The 16,583-nt window shown below is 46.8% G+C and overlaps 1 protein-coding gene across 4 annotated transcripts in view; it reads right to left on the bottom strand.

The window, feature by feature from the left end:
- PRICKLE2 (prickle planar cell polarity protein 2) overlaps positions 1 to 16,583 on the bottom strand; it is a 365,950-nt gene that overhangs the window by 197,748 nt on the left and 151,619 nt on the right. Inside the window, exon 1 of one of the 4 annotated variants that reach the window (XM_053298869.1) lies at positions 1,634 to 1,739. The exons of the other annotated variants lie outside the window; for them this stretch is intronic. The gene's annotated coding sequence lies outside the window, so the exon portion shown is untranslated. Of the gene's footprint in view, positions 1 to 1,633; positions 1,740 to 16,583 lie in introns of those variants that run through there. 4 annotated transcript variants of the gene reach the window in all.

The following is a 16,583-nucleotide window of genomic DNA, read 5'->3' on the forward strand; positions in this document are numbered from 1 at the left end:
GTGGAAGCAAGGCCCAGGAAGGGGGAAAGGAAGTGGGGGGGGCAGAAGTGGCGGTGGGGAGGAGAGATGGCTGGGCCCGGAAGCGGAAACTGGGGCAGAAGGTGGGGGGGGGGGTAACCGCCAGCCCCAAAGAGCACACAGATGCTCTGTGTGGGGTAGGCTAGTTTTCCAAAATTGCCCACTCTTTCTCACAAAAGGCATTTTTTCAATGTGTATATTTGTGGGGGCGGAATGGGGTGTGTGTGTGTGTGTGTCTCTCCAAAAGCAGAACTCATCCTCCTTGGTAAAGCGATTAATTTAAAGCTGTATGGTAGGGATGTGCACAAATCTCTATTCATAGAATGCCAAACAGGTTCGGAACCCCTGCGTCTGAACTAGTTTGAACACAGGGGCAGTTTTAAGGACAGGGGAGGGTGCACTTACACATAACCCCGGCCGTGCTTCCCCCTCTGGCACTCTGTGTAGAAATAGTGTACCTCCTTGCCACCCCGTTGCTTCAGTGACCAGAAGTCATCGGAAGTGCTGTGCACGCATGTGTGCATCACCGGTGTGCGAGCGCACATCATGCATGCATGCGACGTGCATGCACCCGCCTGCATGGCACTTCCAGTCACCAAAGCAACAGGGTGGCAAGAAGGTATGCTGCCGCTCCGTGGGACTATTTCTACACAGAGTACCGGAGGGGGAAGCATGGGGTGCGGAGTGCACCCTCCCTCGTACTTAAAGCCACCCCGCCCCACCATCGGCTCAAAGGGAGCCAGTTCTGTGCACATCTCTACTCTATGGTTGCTCCCACCAGGGGCGTAGCAAGGTTGGAGTGGGCCCAGAGACAAGATTTTAAAATGGGCCCCCCCCCCAAGTCCAGGGCCTCCGCACACCCCAGGCCCCCAAGGATTTAAGTCTGATATTCCAAAATAAGTATGCTGCCTGAAAATACATTTCACTGAATACACACACACACACACGTCACAATATATAGTGATATACATTGAGTACTATACATTTGTATTACTTTTAATGCCTAGAACACACTAGAAAGATGAATTATTAAAATAGGCCCCTCGCTGCAGATTAGCAAAGGAGACTTTCAACCATGCAGGGTGAGCCTATGTTTGTTTTCTCAGAATTCTGAACAAATTCAGTCAAGTTTGCTTGCAGGAGGTTTTTCACAGGAGGCTTTTAAAGCCCTTTAAGACACATCTCCTCTGGAATGGAGGTGCTGCATTCACATGTTGGCCAGATTTACCCTGAAGTCCCTGAAAGTTATTGGGGAGCAGTTCACACACAAGAAAAATAAAATAAAAGCACCACACATGCTTCACAGTTCTCACTCAGACCTTCTGGGTTGCAAAACAACTTGAACATAAGTGCATTTATAAATGAATGAATGAATAAATAAAATTAATAAAATACTGTTCCAGAAGTTTTTGCAATTTTCTGCCATGAAACAAGCCACTTATAGGACTTTTTAGATAGTTTTTTTTAAGTCAGCAAATTTTCCAAGCTGTTTCAAAATAAATATTCAGAGACTTCTCGGTCCCTCCCCCCCCCATCCAAGCCCTATGGCAAGCAGATCCCTATATATGGGGGGGGGGGCGGGAAAGGTAACCACAAAAAGGAGTTCACACTCTACCTGGCAAATGCTGGTCTGGGTTAAGCAGGGCAGCAAGAGGTCTTCTGCTGCAGAGAACACTCTGGCTGCCTCCTCCTTCCTGGCTGGCTTGGGCCCTACTCGAGTTCAGGCTTCACTGCGGCCTACACGGAGGCCTCCGTGGAAGCCCCGCCCACCCGCCGATCAGCTGAGAGGCGGGAGAAAAGGAGCTCTTTGCAGCTTGCCTGCTGCCTCCATTGCGGCCAGCAGAACAAGCAGGAGAGACGGCGAAGAGGGCAAGTGGCTGAGAGGCTATGGGGCTGGGCAGGGGGCAATGGGGAGTCACGTGAGGTGTCTCTGGGGTGCCCCTCCAGGCAGTGGGGCCCCCAGACAACTGTCTCCCCTTGCCCTATCATTGTTACGCGCCTGGCTCCCACTAAGCTGAAAATTATGTCCGCCAATGAATTAGTTCTATGGTTCTTCAATATGCATAATTGTGTCAGGGATACTGGGCTTGAAATGGGGGACTTTGCTGCCAGTTCCATTCTTCATCTTAGCAAGAGGCTTGACTTATCACAGTCGTTAGACATTAAAGCCCAACCCCACACCCAAGTGTTGATGATTGGCCCTTTCTGTCCCTGTTGGGTATCAGTGCATGCAGGGAAACTCGTAATCCATTGCCAGATCAATAGGTTATTTCTATTCATAAAATGTCGCTGCTTTTCATTGCTTTACATGCTTCTTATCCCTGCTGCTTTTTCCCCTTGTTTTTTCAACAATGTCTATATTTCATGAAGAGGCTGCTAACATCTCATTAAAATAGGGTTGTCATATTCTGGCTTTCCAAACTTGGGTGCCTAAATTGCATATTATGTAAATTGGCTTGAAAATAATTTTTGAGCAAAATAGTGACTGCACGTTTTGCTCCATAACTCTGCTTCTACAAGGGCTAGCACTTAGCCTTTTTCTTTTTCTTTTTTTTAATGAAAGCTGAAATCCGGGCAAATCTGGGTGGGCTAAGCAATCTGGGTGAGATGCTTAAAATCCAGGTGAAACCTGAAATTCTGGGGGGCATAGCAACTCTACACTAAAAGGCAGAAGAAAACAACTTAGAACAATCTGCAATGATAAATACTCTTTATTTTATTGATCTACAATTATCTTCTGAGTCACAGGTAGGTGATACATGGTGACAGGAGTGCAAAAGTCTTCCATCCCTCTACAGCCACTTGCTACCTTTAAAAAGCAACTTCTGATGATTAGGGGATCCTGCGAAACAGCATTCAGAGCAGTGTTAAGAAGCTGCCACAGGACAGGAAAATCAGCACGGGCCTCTTTGGATCCTGCTTGCTTACAACTTGCCCTCCATGCATCCACATGGAAAACATGGGGCACCTTTGCTGGTGCCAGGCACTCCATTCAGCCCATCTTGATTTGGGCCCCCATGACCAAGGAAACATGTGTGTGCATGGAGGACAAGTTATAAGCAAGCACGATTTGTGACATTACACAACCTCATTACTGATCATGTGGCATGTCTGTTACAGCATCAGCCTTAGGTTTCCGTTTTCCGGCTTTGTGAGCCACAATGAGACAGCCTTCACTCTGCTCTTAAACCGGCAGATTTTTTTGACCATTAAAGTAATAAGAAAGCCTTGACTGCTAAGATTTTACCGTTTGCTGTGCTGCCATCACCTCTCATTGGTGCCTGCAGCTGCTCTCCTCTTTTTGCCCTTTGGCTTTGGCCACCATTCTGAATGCTACAGGCACATGCTCACAATTAAAAATCGCTGAAAAGGTATAAAACAAAACAAAAGGGTATAAAATAAAAATGGCCTTATGATGCAGTAAAATGAAAAACTGGAGGGTGGTACCTGATGAGTGATGGGTGGCAAATCAGGAGAGGAGAGAGATGGGATTACTTTTTATGTAATCCAAAAGACAGTCTGGAAATACCATTATTAGGAGGACCAACCAAAATGACACAAAGTTGTGAGCAGCCAAGCTTTTGAGTTCACCAGAATTCTTCATCAGGCTGAATGGACATGCTGCAGGAGCTTAAGTCTGCAGTTTAACAGTTTTTAAGATGGACTGTTCAGGAGGAATTCTACCAGCTTCATTAGATCCACCTCACAAGGTGCTAGACGCTGATTTCAGGATGCACTGTGGGCTTCTGAGATAAACAGAAATGGCTGTTCTTCCGTCTTTAGAAAATGTAAACATGGTTCAGTCTCCTGAAGTAATTAAAGCAAGCAGGCCTCTTGTAAGGCAGAGAACAAAAGCAAAGAGAAACACGCTAGCCTATATGGAGGCTAATTTTAGGTATAGTTCACTTTTAACAGACCAGCATGCCTACTGTAGATTTTTATGTGCTTTAAAATCAACATCTCCTCCCGAACACAGTTGTTATGGAAGTTTTGAATACAACGAAAGAGGAATTAGCATTGTTTCAAATCTTTTCCTTGATGCAATTGTCTTTCTGTTCCTGCATGTAGTTTAGACAAAAGGGGCACATTTTAAAAAATCAAGTTACCTCCAGCCTCTGTCGTTTTATCACCTCCTTCCTTTTTGCAATCTCTCTTGTGGTAAATGGCACTGAAACACTTTATCAGCAATTGTGAGGGCAACATTTGCAACTGCATTCACAGATTCCCCTCTGGGTCTTCCCCTGAATTAGCTCTTTAGAGACTCCTGGCTCAGCTACTTGGAATTTCCATTAATTCCTATTTTGATTATCAGGTCAAGACTCCCAACATTGCCAGCAGCCAGGGTTCATAAGTGCAATTATGTCAAAAATTATCTATGCAGACCAAAGTGAAAATAATTATGCAAAACCAAGTCTTGCCAAGACTTATCAGCTCCCTACCCTGGGCTGCTGCTTGCTTTTTGTGGCTGCTTAAGATGTTGGAGAGCATGGAAATCACACAGCGCTAGCCTTAAGCCTTATTGCACCATGCAGCACCATATCCAGACAGGGAAATCTTTCCTCCACCACAGCAGGCAAGATGCTGATTAGAAAACTGCAGGGGCAGCTGTTTCAAGGTCGGGCACAGCAAGGCAAAATTACAGGAACTCTCTTAAACCCCTCCATGCAAATACCTTGCTTCAAAGCATCAAGATGCAAATTGCACAGACAGATTCAAGAGGTGAGGAGATGGAAACAACATTTTAAAAACTCTTGATATCAGCAATAAAAGTGATCAAGGTGAAGGGGAAAAAAGACTAGTGAGTTACTAAGCCCTTAGGACACTAGATGCTTGTTTTGCATGCAAAAGGATATTTCAGGTTGCTGACATGGTGCGTATTCTGGATATTAACCCCTGTCAACATGGGCAAGGAATGGCCAAATGTTTCATTCACATGCCCTCTCTTCTCTGTTGCTTGCAGTATGTTTGAGAAGCAAATCTGTCCACTGCTCACCAGAAAAATTAAACTGACTGTTTACACGATCACTTATTCTGGGATGAATGGGATGCAAACAACCCAGATTTTACCAAAAGTTATTTTCGTCTATTTCAGCTTAATGCAAGAATTTTATTTACTTTGAATATTTTAACATGTTAAGAGTTTAAAGTGAGTTGAAAGTTTTTCAACACAGGATAAATGATATATAAACAAGCTCTTGATCCCATGTAATGTCTACACGTATAAAGATCTGCTTCGTTTATATGGCTCTACCACAATGCAGATACCTCAGCTGAGAACATTTGGGTGCTATTAAAGATTGGCAAGCTGTCAGCGCTTTCATTTCTTATAATATGTTAACTATTGGGGGGGTGGGGGGTGAAAGTACCATTTGGATTTTCCATTTCAGATATCAAAATGTCATGATCCTAAATTATTTTTATGTGCAAGACTTTAATCACCCTTTTCTTCCAAATAAATAACAATCTTCTAGATGCTGTTTCTTCTAGATGCTGTTTTTTCTAGATACTGTCTTTTAATGGGTTCTTTGCTAGCTAACAAGATCTCCTGTACTCGGGTCGACTTGGACTCCACGATTTCAGCAAGGTCTATGGAGGAGGTGTCCAGCGATCCCTCTTGCAGTATTAGATTGGATCCATTTCAATCTGTGGCTCCTGAGGATGTGGACAAGCTGCTTGGGGCGGTGCCGCCTACACCTGTTCTCTGGATCCTTGCACAACTTGGCTGCTTCTGTCTAGCAGGGAGATTGTTGGAGGTGGCCTAGTTAATATCATAAATGCATCAGTGAGGGAGAGTAGGGTGCCTCCTTGTCTGAAGGAGGCAATGGTTAGACCACTCTTAAAGAAGCCTTCCCTGGACCCATTAGCGATGGATAGTTACAGGCCAGTCTCCAATCTCCTTTGGTTGGGCAAGGTGATTGAGAGGGTGGTGGCTGACCAGCTCCAGGAAGTCTTTGAGGAAACTGATTATCTAGACCCATTTCAAACTGGTTTAGAGCTGGCTATGGGTTTGAGACAGCCTTGGTCGGCCTGATGGATGACCTTTACCGGGGAACTGACAGAGAGAGTGTGACTCTGCTGGTTCTTCTGGATCTCTCGGCGGCGTTCAATACCATCGACCATGGTATCCTTCTGGATCGCCTGGGGGAGCTGGGGATAGGGGGCACTGCTTTGCAGTGGTTCCGCTCCTATCTCTTGGGTAGATTCCAGATGGTGGAGCTTGGTGACAGTTGCTCCTCAAAACGGGAGCTGTTATATGGCGTCCACAAAGAAAAACAGGCCCTGCCAGGAGAGAACCAGCATGGCTTCTGCAAAGGGAAATCTTGTCTCATAAACATTTTGGAGTTCTTTGAGAGTGCCAACAAGTGTGTGGATCAAGGTGATCCAGTTGACATAGTATACCTGGACTTCCAAAAAGCTTTCGACAACGTCCTCATCAAAGACTCCTGAGGAAACTTAGCAGTCATGGGATAAGGGGACAAGAATATGTGTGGATTGCTAACTGGTTGAAAGACAGGAAACAGAGAGTAGGCATAAATGGAGAGTTTTCACAATGGAGGGAAGTAAGAAGTGGGGTCCCCCAGAGATCTGTTCTGGGACCGCTAATTTTAATTTATTCATAAATGATCTCGAAGTAGGAGTATGCAGTGAGGTGGCCAAATTTGCAGATGATACCAAACTCTTTCGGTTAGTGAAATCCAAAACGGATTGTGAGGCGCTCCAAAAGGATCTCTCCAAACTGGGTGAGTGGGCGACAAAGTGGCAAATGTGGTTCAGTGCTGGCAAGTGTAAAGTGATGCACATTGGGACAAAAAACTCCAACTTCAAGTATATGCTGATGTGATCTGAGCAGTGAGTGACTGACCAGGAGAGGGATCTTGGAGTCATGGTGGACAGCTCGTTGAAAGTGTCAACTCAATGTGTGGCAGATGTGAAAAAGGCCAATTCCATGCTAGTGATCATTATGAAGGGGATTGAAAATAAAACTGCTAATATTATAATGCCCTTATACAAAACTATGGTGTGCCCACACCTGGAGTACTGCGTACAATTCTGGTCACCACATCTAAAAAAGGACATTGTAGAACTGGAAAAGGTGCAGAAGAGGGCAACCAAGATGATCAGGGGCCTAGAGCACCTTTCTTATGAGGCAAGGCTACAACACCTGGAGCTGTTTAGTTCAGAAAAAAGACAACTGCGGTGAGACATGATAGAAGTCTATAAATCATGCCTTGTGTGGGGAAAGTGGATAGAGAGAAATTCTTCTCCCTCTCACATAACACCAGAACCAAGGGTCGTCCCATGAAATTGATTGCCAAGAAATCTAGGACCAACAAACATAAGTACTTTTTCACACAACGCATAATCCACTTGTGGAATTCTCTGCCACAAGATGTGGTGACAGCCAACAACCTGGGTGGCTTTAAGAGGGGTTTGGATAACTTCATGGAGGAGAGGTCTATCATCGGCTACTAGTTAGAGGGCTAGAGGGCATCTCCAGTCTCAAAGGCAGGATGCCTCTGAGTCCCAGTTGCAGGGGAGTAACAGCAGGAGAGAGGGCATGCCCTAAACTCCTGCCTGTGGCTTCCAGCGGCATCTGGTGGGCCACTGTGTGAAACGGGATGCTGGACTAGATGGGCCTTGGGCCTGATCCAGCAAGGCTGTTCTTATGTTCTTAACAGAATCTTTGGGGTAAATAGCAAAGGAGGTTGGGGGAGAAAGCGAAGAGAGGTTATAACACATATTTGCCTGCAGCATCTCAGAACCTCAAAATGACCCTGGATCACCTCTGCTTTCTCTAATAGGTATCATTAATCAATGGTACTAACCCTGGAGATACAGATGGAGATAAAAGGTAGCCAGGAACAGTAATAAAATGCTCAACCTGCTTAACGTCTGTATTCCTTTGAAGCCATCTCCAGCTTTCCTACATTTGGCTTTTCATTTGTCTTCTGTGAAGGGTTTTTGTTGTCTTATCTACTACATATGCTCACTGCAATATGCATCTTTGTTCTTTCTATGTGGCAAGCCTCTGGTGGATACACAAGACAAATAGTGCCATTAAAACACAAAACAAGCTATTGTGGCATGCAGTGAAAACACAAAACAAGCCATTGTGGAAAAGGACTGTTTCAGTGGGGTTTTTGGGGGGGCGGGGGTGGGGGGATGAACTAATTCGTCAACAACAGTAACAAAATATATGCCTCGAGGTTTGGTCAGAACAGCCTGGGGTTCATTAGGAAAATGTTTTCAAATAAAATCCTTCCGAAGTGCATATGAAATGAACTGGCAGCAGCAGCCAGCTTTTGCTAGAGCATCTGTATGGATTATTGTACAAATCTTTAACACATCAACAGCCTGCTCCTAGGAACTGATTTTAGTTGCCATGGTGCAAAGTGTGGCAGATAAAGCAGCATCCTTTCATATACAGCACAAACATAGGAAACTGACTTGTCCCTGAATAGAGGTGTGTATGGACCGTTTTTTTGCAGTTTGATCCAGATTTGGACCAAACCATGGGTCCGCAAACTGGTTTGGTCAAAGTGACCAGACCAGCCGGTTGGTTTGACCAAACAAACCAGGCTCAACTGTGGTGAGAGGGGTCAGGGCAGCAAGAGGCACCTTTAAAAGTAAATGAGGTCCTTACTAGCAGTACCAAAGCTGTCAGGAGCAGCGGCGCTCCCCACCGGCAGCTGTCACTCATCTGGCCTCCACATATGCTTAGCTTTGATAAGCAAAGGTCAGGGCTGCAAAACTCTGACCTGCCAACAGATATTGGACTACAATTCCCATCATCCCTTACTATTGAAAGAGCTACACTGGCTACAGATATGTTTCCAAGAAAAATACAAGTGCTGGTTATCCTCTATAATAAAACCCTTGAGTGTGCGACCGTGCTGCCCGTGTCTTTTTTGGCAGTTCTGGGCTTGCGCGGCCATGTTGACCAAATTATCCAAATTGCCCCAAACGATTCCCGCCGCGGCCGCTACCACAGCCGCCGCCCGCCCACCCACCCTCCCAGCTGCCCGAGTCCTCTCCCGGCCCCACGGGCGGCCATGGTGGCCAAATTGTTGTCCCGATCGCTCCTAAAAATTGCTGCCGTGGCCGCCAACCGACCGCCCGCCCTCCCAGCTGCCCGAGTCCTCCTTACCTGTTTAGCCCCACGTCAGTTGGGCGATGAAAGCCCATATTTTGAGAAGGAGAGAGGAGCTCACAAACAGAGCTCCTCTCTGCGCAAAGACTCTGCCCGAACTGGCACTATCGACGCAAAGGACACAATAGGCGTCCTTTGCGCCCAAAGCACCAGTTCGGGAAGAGGCTTTGCAGAGAGAGGAGCTCTGCTTACGAGCTCCTCTCTCCTTCTCAAAATATGGACTTTCATCGCCCGACTGACACGGGCCGGGGCTGAGGAGGACTTGGCAGTTGGGAGGGCGGGCGGTCGGCGGTGGAAATTGCATGGGCCGATTAAGCCCTTAATCATGGGGGGGGCGGAGAGGAGGAATCGGGCAGCTGGGAGGCCGGGCGGGCCGGTGGCCGGCGGCGGTGGCAGGCATTTTTTGGAACGATCGGGACAACAATTTGGCCAAAATGGCCGCCCGTGGGGCCGGGAGAGGAGGGAATGGGAGGTAAGGGGGGGGGAATGCTAGCACCCGTTATTGTAACGGGCTAAAAAACACTAGTAACCTATAAAGCCCTAAACGGCTTGGGCCCTGGGTTTTTAAGAGAACGTCTTCTTCATCATGAACCCCACCGCCCATTGAGATAATTGGGAGGGGTCTGTCTGCAGTTGCCACCGACTCGGTTGGTGGCTACGCGGGGACAGGCCTTTTCTGCTGCTGCCCCAAAGCTTTGGAATGCACTTCCTGCTGAAATAAGAGCCTCTCCATCTCTGACAACTTTTTAAGAGTCTTTAAAGAGGCATTTGTTCACCCAGGCTTTTAATTAAATACTGTTTTAATAGTTTTAACATTGTTTAAAACTATTAACGTTTAAGATGTTAACTGGAGATGACAGGGAGCAAATCTAGGACCCATAGCACACAAAACGTGTAATCTGCCCATGAGCTTAAGGCCTCTCTCCCTCCATCTCTGATTGAAATAAGAGAGAAAAGTAAACCAGAACCAATATTTTTAACACACACTGCTTCCTACATAATTCAGTCTTGAATACATCCAAGATCAGGTCTTTGAAATCTTGCTAAGAATTGCCTCTCACCTAAAATGATGCCCCAGTACAGGATACCACTGGCTGATGCTGCACCAGTGCTTGGAGAGTAGTTGTGTCATGTTAACCTGTTTCGTGTCTGTCTGTCTGTCTATCTATCTAATCTGTATACCTCCCAAAATGCAAGTCTCTGTGCGGTTTACAACAAAACAATAAAAAGCTTAAAACATTACAATTTAAAACTTACAAAGTTCAAACTATTAAAAAACATCAAACTATTAAAACAGTATCAAATTAAAAGCCTGGGTGAACAAATGTGTCTTGACCTTTTTAAAAATTGTAAGAGATGGGAAGGCTCTTATATGTGTTCCAAAGCCTTGGGGCAGCAATAGAGAAGGTCCACCATCCTTGAGTAGCCACCAGACGAGCTTGTGGCACCTGCAGATGAACCTCTACTGATGATCTCAATGGGCAGTGTGGCTTATAGCAAAGAAGACACTGGACTAGGTCTCACGATCAGTGAGACCCGGTTCCTAGCAGTGAGCAGGCAGAGAGCCCTGGGTGGCCAGATCGGCCGCCCACATTATGGCCAGCTCCGAGCCGGAGCCGGCGGGGGCTGGGGAGCTCGGGGGCCACGTGGCCCCCGCAAGCCCCAGTATGCCCTGTGCGAGCGCACAGGGCATACTGGGGAGACCCCCGAGCCGGGAGGCTGCTTTTAAGCCTCCCGGCTGGGGGTCTACTTGCGAGTAGCTGCGGGGCGGGGCCACGTCACGGCTAGTCACGAGCACATAGCCCGGGTTTGCGGAGCGCTTGCTCCGCAAACCCGGACTAAGGGGCGGGCTACAGGAGCGGGTTAGCCGCTCCAGAACCACCAGGCTCGGCTGCAAGCCCGGTGGTTCCAACGATCACAAAAATCGGGCTAGGATTTTCCTAGCCTGATTTTTGTGATCGTAAGAATAGCCCCACTCTCTTAAATACCCAGGGCCTAAGCTGTTTAGGGTTTGATAGGTTATAACAAAGACCTTTTATTTTGCCTGGAAACTTATTGGCAGCCCATGTAGATCTTTTAAGATAGGAGTCATATGGTCTCTCTGAGATGACCCAGAGACCAAACTGGCTGCCACATTCTGGACCAACTGCAGTTTCCAGACTATGTACAAAGGCACTAACACTAGGATCCTCACAATACCACCAACTGCTGTCTCAGTACAACCGCCTATAGCAGGGGTACACAGAAGTTAGACTTGGAGACAGATACCTGCACTGAGCAAGGGGTTGAACTAGAAGATCTCCAAAGTCCCTTATACCTCAAATTCCATGGTGGGGTCTCTTCTGGTAGATTGCTAGATGATTTGCAGTAGATTGGCAATAGTTTCTGACTCCCAATTGTTTAATAGCAGCAGCAAGAATATGGCCTCCCCACTCCCCCCATTAAGCTTTTAGAATCCCAGATGTGTAGTAACTCAGATGTGGAATTGTATTTGTTTATTAAAGTCATCCCAATGTATGGCTCATGAGGTTCCACTCCTTGTGTGATCATTTTGATCTGGCTTTGCCGCCCCCCCCCCCCCCGCTTCCCCTCAGTATTCTGCACTTGACTCCATCTGGCAGATGGAGATTCTAGAAAACAACAAACAGATCAAACAAGTCCATTTATGCCTGGACTATAACATCATGCACTGAAGTTACCAACCTAAAGCTATATCTGTGCATATTACATTTGAGCACTAAACACAGAGCATGACTGAGTGCCTTTTCAGAAGTAAACAATAATAATGTTGCCATTGTTATAATTATTATATGCATTTGTAGTGCACTGTTCCTCTAAGGAGCTTAGGATGCGAGCTGGTCTTGTGGTAGCATGCATGACTTCTCCCCTTAGCTAAGCAGGGTCCACCCTGGTTGAATGGGAGACTTGATGTTTGCGCACTGTATGATATTCCCCTCAGGGATGGAGCCACTCTGGGAAGAGCATCTAGGTTCCAAGTTCCCGCCCTGGCTTCTCCAAGATAGGGCTGAGAAGAAGTCATTGCCAGTCTGTGAAGACAATACTGAGCGAAATAGATCAATGGTCTGACTTGCTATATGGCAGCTTCCTACGTTCCTATGGCATACGTGGTTCCCCACATTTGATCTTCACAACAGCCCTTTGATATAGGTGATGCTGAAAGAGAGTAAGGTCATTCTCATGACCCAGGATGGTGGGGTGGGAAGGGCTGGGTGTGTGTGTGTGGCAGGAGCGCACTTACCTCCTCCACCCCCGATCTCCTCTGTTCTTTGGACATGCGGCTCACATGCCCACACGAGCCAAGCTGCCCGGAGCCATACAACCATCTGTAGGCGGGGGGAAATATAACCTGGCCTCCAGAAATCCCACAATGCACCATGTGAGGAACACGGTGCATTGGGGGATTTCCCCACAGCTGGGTGCTCTACCTGCCCGACTCTAGTTCCTCTTCAAGCACTGGTGCAGGTCAGCCAGTGGTATCCTGTACCGGGGCATCATTTTAGGTAAGAGGCAAAATTCATAGCAAGAGTCAAAGACCTGATCGTGGATGTATTCAAGACTGAATTATGCAGGAAGCAGTGTGTGTTAAAAGTATTGTTTGTGGTTTACTCAGGCAGACATTCGGCTGGGCACCAGGGTGAAAGGGTAAGAGCCCAGGTGTGATCCTGGTGCTTCACATAAGCAGCCAGGGTAGGGCTGCTCATGTGAATAGCCTCAGTGAGTGGTTAAAGGTCACCCAGTGAGCTTCCTGGTTGTAGGAATTTTAAAAACCAACAGATTTTTACCACAATGCAATACCCATACTACCCCTGATGCAGAGTCAGCACATTAGAAAGGCGTGGGGGGGGGGACGGGGACGGGACAATAAAACTTTCAAAAACCAGAATTAAAAAAACAAACCCAGAAAGATTAAAGGGTTCACAAAATTTGGGATAATTGCTGCAGCAGGGGGTATAGCTTTACTGGTATTTGCCATGTTAACAACTTTTTGAACCCATGCTTGAATATAATGTAATGGGAAGCGTCTTAGATTTAAAAACAAAACAAAAACAAAAAACCCTGACCAACATGAGCATTGGCTAGGGAAAGACTTTTCCTCATCATTAGTAGTGTCACAAATATTAGAGCTTTTCTCACAGCCTGTAAGAAGAGCTCTGGGGAAGGAGAGTTGAACTTACCCTCCCCGCAGATGATCTCCTGTTTGCCCGCCCAGATTAGCAGCGGCTCCTGCTGCAGCTGCCGGGGTTGGGGCGCCGGGATGTGCTGCCACGCATCACCCTGCCCCCTGGAGCTCCAATAATGCACCACGCGGATGTTTGGGGCATTATTGGGATCCCCCTCCCCCCTCCAGGTGTGCCAGCCGTGTCTGCAAGCAAACGGCCACAGCTGGCACACGATCAATTCAATAAGGTTAAGAAAGCGCTCGCTCCTGTAACCTCATTTAAGAGGAAGGCTTCACAGGAGGGTTTGCCGCCGTGTAGCCACGGGGATCGGGCCCAATCCTGGTGGTTCACACGAGTGTGCAAAACCAGACTGGGCTCCCTTAGCCTAGTTTCACACACTCGTGTGAATAGCCTCCCCATCTACTAGGTGCCCACAACAGTTGCCCAGCCACCTAATGCATTTGCTTTTGGAAACAAGGCAAAAATAGTTTCCTAGTTATAATATATTTCAGTTTCAGTGCTAGAGACATTGGGAATTCATGCACCAGATGGATAGCGTCTGTGCATTTACTGAACTAGAACGGATCATCCGGAGAGACCCTGACACTACCGTAGCTTATACATGGCATGGTCTATTTAAAAAAAAAAAAAAGAGGATTAGAACACCAAGGGCACTTCCATGCTTTAGCAGTAAATGTGTTTGCTCTATGTACACTGGTATTATATATGCTATTTCCTGCAACATGATCTATGCATTGGTACACTATGGTTGCATCAGAGTTTTGCCCCAGTTGGAATCTGAGCCAGAACTATGACTTCCTTTGAGGGAAGAAAGTTAGTGATGAGGTATTCCAGTTTGCAGCCAGGCGGGGGGCTCTTTAAGGGTGGGGGAGGGTGCACTTTTCCCCTGCCGGCGCTCCTTTTTTGAAAAGCATTTTGGGTGGCAGTGTAACTCCCTGCCGCTCCTTCCCCCATTCCTCAGCAAAAGGCTTCAGAATGCACAGGCGAGCACGTGCCACATACGCACGTCATGCGCGCATGTCTGACCTATGCATGCATGCGCCGCACACACGTGATGCACGCATGCACCATACACACATGCAATCACGCATTCTGAAGCCTTTTGCTGAGGAACAGGGGAAGGGGCAGCAGGGAGGTACGCTGCTGCCCCAAATGTCTTTCAAAAAAGGAGCGCTGCCAGGGGAAAAGAGGCAGGAGGGCTAAGTGCACCCTCCCCCACCCTTAAAGAGCCACCCCCCAGCTGCGAACCATGACCCCCCCCCCACGAACCAGTTCACAGGCCTTTAGAATGGCCTGCAAACCAGTCTGTGCACATCACTATTCCTAGTCCACACACATTTTTAAAGCCCATGTACACAATAGCACTTACATAATAGCACTTACATAACACACATGTGCACACACATTTAACATGTCTGCTGTAGGAAACACTGCAAACTGCTATGTAAAGCTTTGATGTGCCCTAACTGTACACCATGTTGCATTTTGTGGGAGCAATACCGCAGGCAGGAGAAAGCAACAGAAAGATACATGAAACCCTCTTTATTCCCAGAGGTTCCGTTCTCACCTGAAACCGTGAATACGGAAACTGCGAATAAAGAAACCTTGCTCTATGGGAATCCAGGGGCTAGGTTTCTTAAGCAAAAAAAAAAAAAAAGAGCCACAAAATGGCTCTGCATTGCAAAATGGTGGTCAAAATGGAAATTACTGGAAGTAATTTCCAGCCCCTCAGTAACTACATAAGCCACCTAATGGTGCAAGGAGGAAATGACTTGACTAGCAAGCTGAAGGTTGCCAGTTTGAATCCTCACTGGTATTTTTTCCAGACTACAGGAAACATCTCTTAAGGCATCATCTCATACTGTGCGGGAGATGTCAGTGGTAAACCCCTCCTGTATTCTACCAAAGACAACCACAGAGCTCTGTGGTTGCCAGGAGTCAACACTGATGACACACTTTACTTTCTTTACAGTAACTACATATTGGTGAATTTTGCTCATTTTTTGACCTGCAAAAAAAAAGAAATTTGATCTCTAAGACCCAACTGTGGATATTCAAAACCATGATCTGCAAGATTGTGGATAACAATCTTCATAGACAAAAACCTCCACCAAATGTTTATCCACCTCTCCAGCAGGGGCTCTTGTCTTCTTTGTCAGGAAGAAGTGTGGGGATTACACCCGGTGAATGATTACAATTTACACCTTTGTCAAGGAAACCGGAGTATCTGCATGGCAAGGAGGAGCCTGCTCCAACCTGTCTTTCAAAACTCGAGAACACTGCAGCTACACAAGATTCAGACCAATTAGAATTAGTGAGTGTGCAACAGTAAAAGGACTCCTATGCACAAGTCAGATCTGGCAGCTCCAGGAAGGGTCAGATTCACCTCCAAGTGGAACCTTCCTCTCCAATGGTCTTCTGTACCATCACCTTTGGCTGTACATACCACCTGGGATAGCCTGACTGAGGGTGCTTTGCTTATTCCACAAGGTTCTACCAACAGGCCATTTCAGCCTGTAGCAGACCACTCACCAGATCATCCGGGACCTTTGATGACCTAAAATACAAGAGGATGTACGGTGCTATATTTCCACCTGTGAGACTTGCATACAAGCTAAAGACTTCAGGAAAACCAGAAAGCTGCCTCATGCCCATGCCCATGCCAGAAAGACCGTGGAAGACAGTGACTGTAGACTTTATTACTGGTCTTCCTCCATCCCAGCAGCACAACACCATTTTGGTAGTAGTAAATGTCCTCATTAAAATGGCCCACTTTGTCTCATGCTCAGGAATTCCCACTGCCCTAGAAACTGCCAAACTGTTTCTTCACCAGATCGTCTGATTCCATGACCTTCCAGATAGCATTATCTCAAACAGAGGACCCCTGTTTGTGGCCAAGTTCTGGAGAAAACTGTTCTGGGTGTTGGAAGTGGATGTTCATGTATCCTCAGCATACCATCCGCAGACAGAGTGACAGACCGAACACACCAACCACACCCTGTAGCAGTACCTACCTTGTTATACAACAGACCAAAAGGACAATTGGGCAGGTTTACTCCCAACTGAAGAATTTGCATACAAGACCACTGTCCACAGCTCCACCCATTACTCTCCCTTCTTTGCAAACTATGGTTTCCACCCCTACTACTTCATGAACCCCTGCCCACTTCCAATGTACCAATGAATGTAAACCAATTCATAGAAGAGCTACA

This window comes from Hemicordylus capensis, chromosome 2 (assembly GCF_027244095.1).
Source record: "Hemicordylus capensis ecotype Gifberg chromosome 2, rHemCap1.1.pri, whole genome shotgun sequence".
Lineage (NCBI taxonomy): Eukaryota > Metazoa > Chordata > Lepidosauria > Squamata > Cordylidae > Hemicordylus > Hemicordylus capensis.